An 8,323-nucleotide genomic window follows, 5' to 3' on the forward strand; every position below is an offset into this window, starting at 1 on the left:
TCCCTCCCTAACAGCACTGTGGGTGTACCTACACCACACGGGACTGACTGATGTCCAATAACAATCCTGGAACTCCCTCCCTAACAGCACTGTGGGTGTACCTACACCACACGGGACTGACTGATGTCCAATAACAATCCTGAAACTCCCTCCCTAACAGCACTGTGGGTGTACCTACACCACATGGGACTGACTGATGTCCAATAACAATCCTGGAACTCCCTCCCTAACAGCACTGTGGGTGTACCTACACCACACGGACTGACTGATGTCCAATAACAATCCTGGAACTCCCTCCCTAAGAGCACTGTGGTGTACCTACACCTCAGGGAACTACAGTGGATTCAAGATGGTGGCTCACCCACCACCTTCTCAAGAGTGATAGAGGTGGGAACTCTCACAACAATTAAGAAGTGTTTAGATAAGCACTTGCGTGGCCGTACATACAAGAATGGGGAGAAAGTGCTGGAAAATGGGGTTGGGATAGATAGATGCTTGATGGTTGGAGCAGACACGATAGACTGAAGGGCCTCTCCCTGCATCATAACTTTTCTACGGTTCGAGGGTTTGCCATTGGTTGATCTAGCTCAATAAGAAACATTATCTTCCAGTTGTGACAAAAACATCTTCTCATTTCAGCTGCATCGAGTGGAGAAAACGGGGACAAGGACTCCAGGAAAGATTTGTGTCACACTTATACCATTCCTCTCTCCCCCTACCTCTCCCCCTCTCGCAAATTGGCTGGGGAGTCTTGCATTTGCACCTGTCATTTTGTCATGAGGACATGGGAAAAAGACAAGGCCATTCAGCCCCTCAAGCCTGTTCCTGCCTTGCATTGAAATCACAGCCAATATTGCTCATTCGCCTATTACCCGATTGTGTATTGTAGCCTGTGTTGCTGATGTTACAGAGAGATGTACGTATGTACGGGTCTGTCTGCCCATCCACCCTCCGTCCCTCCCTCCCTTCGTTTGTCTCTCCGTCCAGATGTGTTCTGTAGCACAGACACTGTTGCAGAACAGGACTGTGCAGATGTTCCAGGGAGATGGTTTCTCTTTGGACTTGGCGGGAGTATCTGAGGTTGTTGTTGGGAGGCGGTGAGAGTTGTTCTCTCTGGTTGTTAGTTATTTTTTAATGGATATTCCAACAGGTACAGAAACCATGGTGGTGATAGTGGGTGTGTGTGCAGCGCTGACATTAATCCTCCTATTCATAGGACTTGCCATCTTCATCCACCGCAAGAAACGTAAGTGATAGTTTATAATCTCCCTCCGTGACGCAACACTGCCAAAATCAATCACCTCCGACAGTGCAGCCCTCCCTCAGTACTGGCACCGGGGGGGAGTGTCAGCCTGGATTATGGAGCTCAAATCCTAGAGTATATACATCTACCCCCGACAGTGCAGCACTCCCTCAGTACTGGCACCGGGGGGAGTGTCAGCCTGGATTATGGAGCTCAAATCCTAGAGTATATACATCTACCCCCGACACTGCAGCACTCCCTCAGTACTGGCACCGGGGGGGAGTGTCAGCCTGGATTATGGAGCTCAAATCCTAGAGTATATACATCTACCCCCGACAGTGCAGCACTCCCTCAGTACTGGCACCGGGGGGGAGTGTCAGCCTGGATTATGGAGCTCAAATCCTAGAGTATATACATCTACCCCCGACACTGCAGCACTCCCTCAGTACTGGCACCGGGGGGGAGTGTCAGCCTGGATTATGGAGCTCAAATCCTAGAGTATATACATCTACCCCCGACAGTGCAGCACTCCCTCAGTACGTAGCTTGGAGAGGGTTGGGATTGTTCTCCCTGGAGAGGAGAAAGCTGAAAGAAGAGATTCTAATGATAATAGAACATAGAACATTACAGCGCAGAACAGGCCCTTCGGCCTTCAATGTTGCGCCGACCAATTAAGAAAAAGCAATGACCCTCTAACCTAAACCAATCCCTTTCCATCCATAAACCTATCCACGGATCTCTTAAACGCCCCCAAACTAGGCGCATTTACAACTGCAGCAGGCAGGGCATTCCAATCCCTCACCACCCTCTGGGTAAAGAACCTACCTCTGACATCCGTCCTATAACTACCACCCCTTAATTTAAAGCTATGCCCCCTCGTGCTAGCTTTCTCCATCCAAGGAAAAAGGCCATCACTGTCCACCCTATCTAAACCTCTAATCATCTTATATGTTTCAGTAAGGTCCCCTCTTAGCCGCCTTCTTTCCAGCGAAAACAACCTCAAATCCCTCAGTCTCTCCTCATAGGACCTCCCCTCCATACCAGGCAACATCCTGGTAAACCTCCTCTGCACCCTCTCCAAAGCCTCCACATCCTTCCTATAATGTGGGGACCAGAACTGCACACAGTACCCCAAGTGCGGCCGCACCAGAGTTTTGTACAGTTGCAACATGACGTTGCGGCTCCTAAATTCAATCCCCCTACCAATAAACGCCAAGACACTGTATGCCTTCCTAACAACCTTATCGACTTGATTTCCAACTTTCAGGGATCTATGCACATATACACCTAGATCCCTCTGTTCATCCACACTATTCAGAGTCCACCGTTAGCCCTATACTCTACACATCTGTTGTTCCTGCCAAAGCGAATTACCTCACACTTTTCCGCATTAAACTCCATCCGCCACCTCTCGGCCCAACTCTGCAACTTGTCCAAGTCTCTCTGTAAACTATGACACCCCTCCTCACTATCTACCACTCCTCCGACTTTGGTGTCATCAGCAAATTTACTGATCCATCCTTCTATACCCTCATCCAGATCATTTATAAAAATTACAAACAGCAGTGACCCCAAAACAGATCCCTGAGGCACACCACTTGTAACCGAACTCCATGACGAATACTTTCCATCAACCACCACCCTCTGTCTCCTATCTGCTAGCCAATTCCTGATCCAATTAACTAAATCACCCTCAATCCCATACATCTGCAATTTCTGCAGAAGCATTCCATGGTGAACCTTATCAAACGCCTTACTAAAATCCATATATACCACGTCAACTGCCTTACCCCCATCCACCTCTTCGGTCACTTTTTCAAAAAACTCAATAAGGTTAGTAAGGCACGACCTACCCTCCACAAAACCGTGCTGACTATCTCCAATCAATTCATTACTCTCCAAATAACTATAAATCCTATCCCTAATAATTTTTTCTAATACTTTGCCCACAACAGAAGTAAGACTCACCGGTCTATAATTCCCGGGGAAGTCTCTGTTCCCCTTCTTAAACAATGAGACAACATTCGCTATCCTCCAATCTTCTGGCACTATACCAGTGACCAACGACAACCTGAAGATCAGAGCCAGAGGCTCTGCAATCGCCTTCCTTGCCTGCCAGAGAATCCTAGGGTAAATCCCGTCCGGCCCAGGGGACTTATCTATTTTCAAACCTTCAAGATAAGTTCGGAGCCTGAAGGGAGCTGGACAGGGTAAACCGGGAGAGATTGTTCCCCCTCGTAAAAGGATCAAGAACAATAGGATGCAAATTTGAAGTGATTGACAAAAATGTGACGTTGAGGACAAAGCTTTTTGCACACGAGTGGTCGGGTTCTGGAATGTTCTGCTTGGGATTGTGGTGGAGGCAGGTTCAATCGAGACATTGGAGAGGGAATTGGAATAGAAATAATGTGCAAGGGGTACGGGGAAATGGCAGGGGATTAGAACTAATCATGATGCTCGTTTTGAGAGCTGATGCAGACATGATGGACCGAATGGCCTCCTTGCACAGATCCCATGCTCCTGTCTCACTCGCCACTCTCTTTTCTCTCTGTTTCTAGATGCTCCAGGGCCTCCCTCCACAGAAAATAACGTGAGTATCTTCAATCGCGTCTCTGCTACACTTGCTATTTATTTTTCACGGCGTTCTCTCTGAGATGTGGGGGTCACTGGCCAAGCCGGTGTTGGATCCCCAATCCCAAACACCAGCCTCACCAGCGATGCCCACATCCCCGTGATGCAATGAGCCACCAGGCAGCCAAACCGGTGCCCATTAAGAGTCAGCCGTGGGGCAGAGTCAGGTCTAGGCCAGACTGGGTAAGGAACTGCAGATTTCCGTTCCCGAATGGGGAGAGGCACCGAACCAGATGGCCTGTTAATGGTCATCATTACTAAGATTAGTGCCGAACTTCTGATCAGCAGCTTGATCTTCCATTCCAAAACTGTATTCCAGGAGGGTTCACCTGGCTACCCAGCCCAGAATTCCCAGATTTCCACCTCCCGTGGCTGCTCCCACTACTGCCCCCTGCCTCCAGCCACCCCTCCCAAGGCTTCCTGGAGCCAGCGGCTGTGGAGTGATGATTCCATGGGATTTATCCACCGTGGGATTCGGGATGTGTGCATCTCCATCCATGAGGGTGGCAGGACATGCTGAGAGAACAGGAGGCAAAGCTAATAAATACTTGGAAATTGGAGAAGGAGGAGGACAAACGGTCTTCTGCACAGTAGGGATTCTATGATTGTGCTAAACTCCAGTGAATACAGGCCCAGTCAAACCAATCTCTCCTCAGAGGACAGTCCCACCAACCCTGGTATTAGCCAAGTGACCCTCCACTGTAATCCCCCTATGGCAAGCACATCCTTTCTTAGGGGAGACCAAAACCTCACACAATACTCCAGGTGTGGTCTCACCGAGATCCCTGGGCAGCTGCTTTGAGACACCTTGACTTCTGAACTCTGATGCCACTATTGAGGGTGCGGAGGAGGATGGGGGTACGGATGAGGGCTCCCAGGCTGGGCGTAAGTGCCAGCCCCAGATTTAAGTTACCTGTCAAAAGACACAAATACATTGTGGGATTTATTTGTAACAGAGCTAGTTGTCAGAAGAACAGCAGGAACAGAGGCAGTACCAGGGTGGCACAGTGGTTAGCACTGCTGCCTCACAGCGCCAGGGACCCGGGTTCGATTCCAGCCTCAGGTCACTGTCTGTGTGGAGTTTGCACATTCTCCCCGTGTCTGCGTGGGTTTCCTCCAGGTGCTCTGCTTTCCTCCCATTGTCCAAAGATGTGTGGGTTAGGTGGATTGGCCGTGCTAAATTGACTCTAGTGTCAGGGGGGCTATCAGGGTAAATGTGTGGGGATACGGGGATACCAGGCCTCCAGCTTGGGTGGGATTGTGGTCAGTACAGACTCAATGGGCTGAATGGCCTCCTTCTGCACTGTAGGAATTCTCTGAGCTTTCGAAATGGAATTGAGTGAATTCTTCATCAGTTTGATGATGGCATTTAATGGAGAAATGGCATCATTTTTAATTTGAGAAATGGTGGTGGGGTGTGGCAGGGGAATTACTCCCGCAGGGGGCCAATATGGTCAAAGGGCATTCTTTCCTTCAAAAACCATTCAATGATTGAAGATGAGACTGTTTAGTGGCGCAGGGTGGGTGAGGAATGGAGGGGGGGAGCCAACAATGGGGGAGCGGGGTGAATGGGACAGTAACACCAGGGGCGGATGGGCCAAAAGGCCTCCCTGCTGTATCCACGCCTTCAACACTATCGCTTCTGTTGTGCAGGGATCTGACCAACTTGTCTACGCCACTCTGAACACCACCGCCCTCAATCGCAAAGCCACTTCCCCCACCAGAGCCCTGTCCCCAAGCCGAACAGCCGATGAGGAGACCTGCGTGTACGCGGAGATGAAGATCCGATAGCAGGACGGGGACGGGGGCGGGGGGTTTATGGGGAGAGGAACAGAAGATGGAGAGCGATTAGCCAAAACTACTGTCCAACCCAGCGGTGAAGGTTTGGGATCCGTCCCTACTCAATATTGAACTCAATCACAGCAATAATGACAGCCGGATGCCCAACAACATCTCAAAGACCAGCACACCATAATCCGCAAGAGAATCAGGCCATTCGGCCCATCGAGTCTGCTTCACTATTCAACAAGATCACGACTGATCTGATGTGACAATTCTTCACTCCCGCTTTCCCGCCTTATACCTTGGATTCCCTCACTGATTAACAATCTGTCTGTCTCAGCCTCAAACATACCTAACCCTCTGCGGGAAAGAATTCCACAGATTCACTCCGCTCTGAGAGAAGAAATTCCTCTCCATCTCTGTCTCCAATGGGCATTTATTGTCTTTTTTATTTCTGTTTGGTGAAAGAGTGGTGAGGCAATCGCGGCCAAACCATAGCTTCAAAGGGAAATTAGAGATAGGATCAGATTCAAGGAAGAAGCTTACAAACTGGCAAGAGAAAGCAATAGCTGGAGGATTGGGAGCAGTTTAAAATTCAGCAAAGGAGGACCAAGGGACTGAATAAGAAGAGAAAAATAGAGTATGAAAGTAAGCTGGTGGAGAGGGAGCCTAACATCAGCACTGGGGAAGTTGCGAGTCTATTATCAAGGATTTCATAACTCAGTATTTGGAAGGCAGTGATAAAATCAGACAAAGTCAGCATGGATTTACAAAAGGGAAATCACGCTTGACAGATCTGTTGGAATTCTTTGAGGATGTAACTCGTGGAATTGACCAAGGAGAACCAGTGGATGTGATTTATTTAGACTTTGAGAATGCTTTTGACAAGGTCTCACATAACAGACTACAATGTAAAGTTAAAGCACATGGGATTACAGGTAATGTATTGAGATGGATAGAAAGCTGGTTAGCTGATAGGAAGCAAAGAGTTGGCATAAATGGGTCTTTTTTTGATTGACAGACAGTGACTAGTGAGATTCCACAGGGATCTGTGCTCGGACTCCAACTGTTCACATTATGTATTAATGATTTGGAAGAAGGAACTGAATGTGTTACCTCCAAATGTGCAGATGATACAAAACTGGGTGGGAGGGTGATCTGTGAGGAGGATGCAGAGATGTTTCAGTGTGATTTGGACAGGCTGAGCCTGTGGGTATCTGCGAGGTAGATGCAGTTTAATGTGGATAAATGTGAGGTAGCAATTATAGGAAGGCAAATTATCTGAATGGGTGTAAATTAAGAGAGATGGATACTCAGCGAGACCTTGGAGTCCTCGTGTATCAGTCGCTGAAAGTAAGCGCGCAGGTACAGCAGGCAGTAAAGAAGGGAAATGGTATGTTAGCCTTCATAGCGAGAGGATTTGAGTATAGGGATAGGGATGTTTCACTGCAATAGTATAGGGTTTTGGTGAGGCTGCATCAGAGTATTGTGTGCAGTTTTGGTCTGCTTATCTGAGGATGTCCTTGCCATAGAGGGGGCACAGCGAAGGTTTACCAGGCTGATTCCTGGGATGGCAGGTCTGTCATACGAAGAGAGACTAAATTGTTTTGGATTACATTGACTGGAGTTTAGAGTGAGAGGGGATCTTATAGAAACTTCTTAAATTCTAACAGAGTTAGACAGATTCAGAATGAATATTCCCAATGGTGGGGGGAGTCCAGAACTCGGGATTATAGTTAGATAAGGGGTAAACCTTTTAGAACTGAGGTGGGGAAAAATTTCTTCACCCAGAGAATGTGTGGGATTCGCTACCAGAAAATGTAGTTGAGGTCAAAATGCTGAGTGATTTCAAGAAAAAATTAGATATCACTCTTGGTGCTAAAGGGACCAAGGGAGATGGGGGAAATGGGGGAGATGGGGGAAAGGGGGGGAATCAGGATATTGAATTTGATGATCAGCCATGATCAGAATGAATAGTGGGGCAGGATCAAAGGACCGAATGGCCTACTCTACTTCTATTATCTATGGTTTTATGTTTCTATGGGTGACCTCTCACTCTGAAATTATGCCCTCTGGACTCTCCCACTAGGGGGTGTTATAAAGCAGAGGTGGATCCCTCTCTTTGAGAACCAACACTGAAAGAGGAGGACTTCACCTTATAAGGTGTAAAAAGTGTGTGTGAAGTGGTGTGACCTGCTCTTCAGCAACCTCTAGTGGTTAAATACAAAATGAAATTAACTAATGTATTAACAAACAAAATAAATCCCTTCAGGAATAAAATTATTCCTGAATAAAGCATGATTCTAATAGAATGCTGCTCAAATAAATGCAATTCCCACTCATTAACAAAAATAGAATTTAGTCACTCTCTAAATTACAACCAGGTTTTGTCACTTCCAGAATATTCTGGGCCTTCTCTGTTGATTCTTCTGTCTGGAACTTTGTTCTTCTGTGGTACCTTTGCTTTCTTTCTCCAAGACATAGATGAAGCTGTGAGTGCCAGTGATTCTCTCTCTCTCTCTCTCTCTGGCAGGTGGCAGTTGCTCTCTCTTTTCATCCCACTGCTACCCTCTTTTATACCCGTGATGACATATCAATATTCCCCACAATAGGATTGGTCCGAGGTTGTCAAAACCATCAGATTTAAATTTAATATTTTCTTGGTAT

General features: G+C 47.5%; 1 long non-coding RNA gene across 1 annotated transcript; it reads left to right on the forward strand.

Moving 5' to 3' along the window:
• Window positions 1-1,154: 1,154 nt before the first annotated feature.
• Window positions 1,155-5,823, forward strand: LOC145344703 (uncharacterized). The gene is made up of 3 exons (XR_013886965.1): window positions 1,155-1,246; window positions 3,802-3,833; window positions 5,528-5,823. It is a non-coding gene; the product is annotated as an uncharacterized LOC145344703 (long non-coding RNA).
• The last annotated feature ends 2,500 nt before the right edge of the window (window positions 5,824-8,323 follow it).

The sequence above is a fragment of the Carcharhinus amblyrhynchos genome, chromosome 7 (genome assembly GCF_965287045.1).
Source record: "Carcharhinus amblyrhynchos chromosome 7, sCarAmb.v2.hapA, whole genome shotgun sequence".
In the NCBI taxonomy this organism is placed as follows: domain Eukaryota; kingdom Metazoa; phylum Chordata; class Chondrichthyes; order Carcharhiniformes; family Carcharhinidae; genus Carcharhinus; species Carcharhinus amblyrhynchos.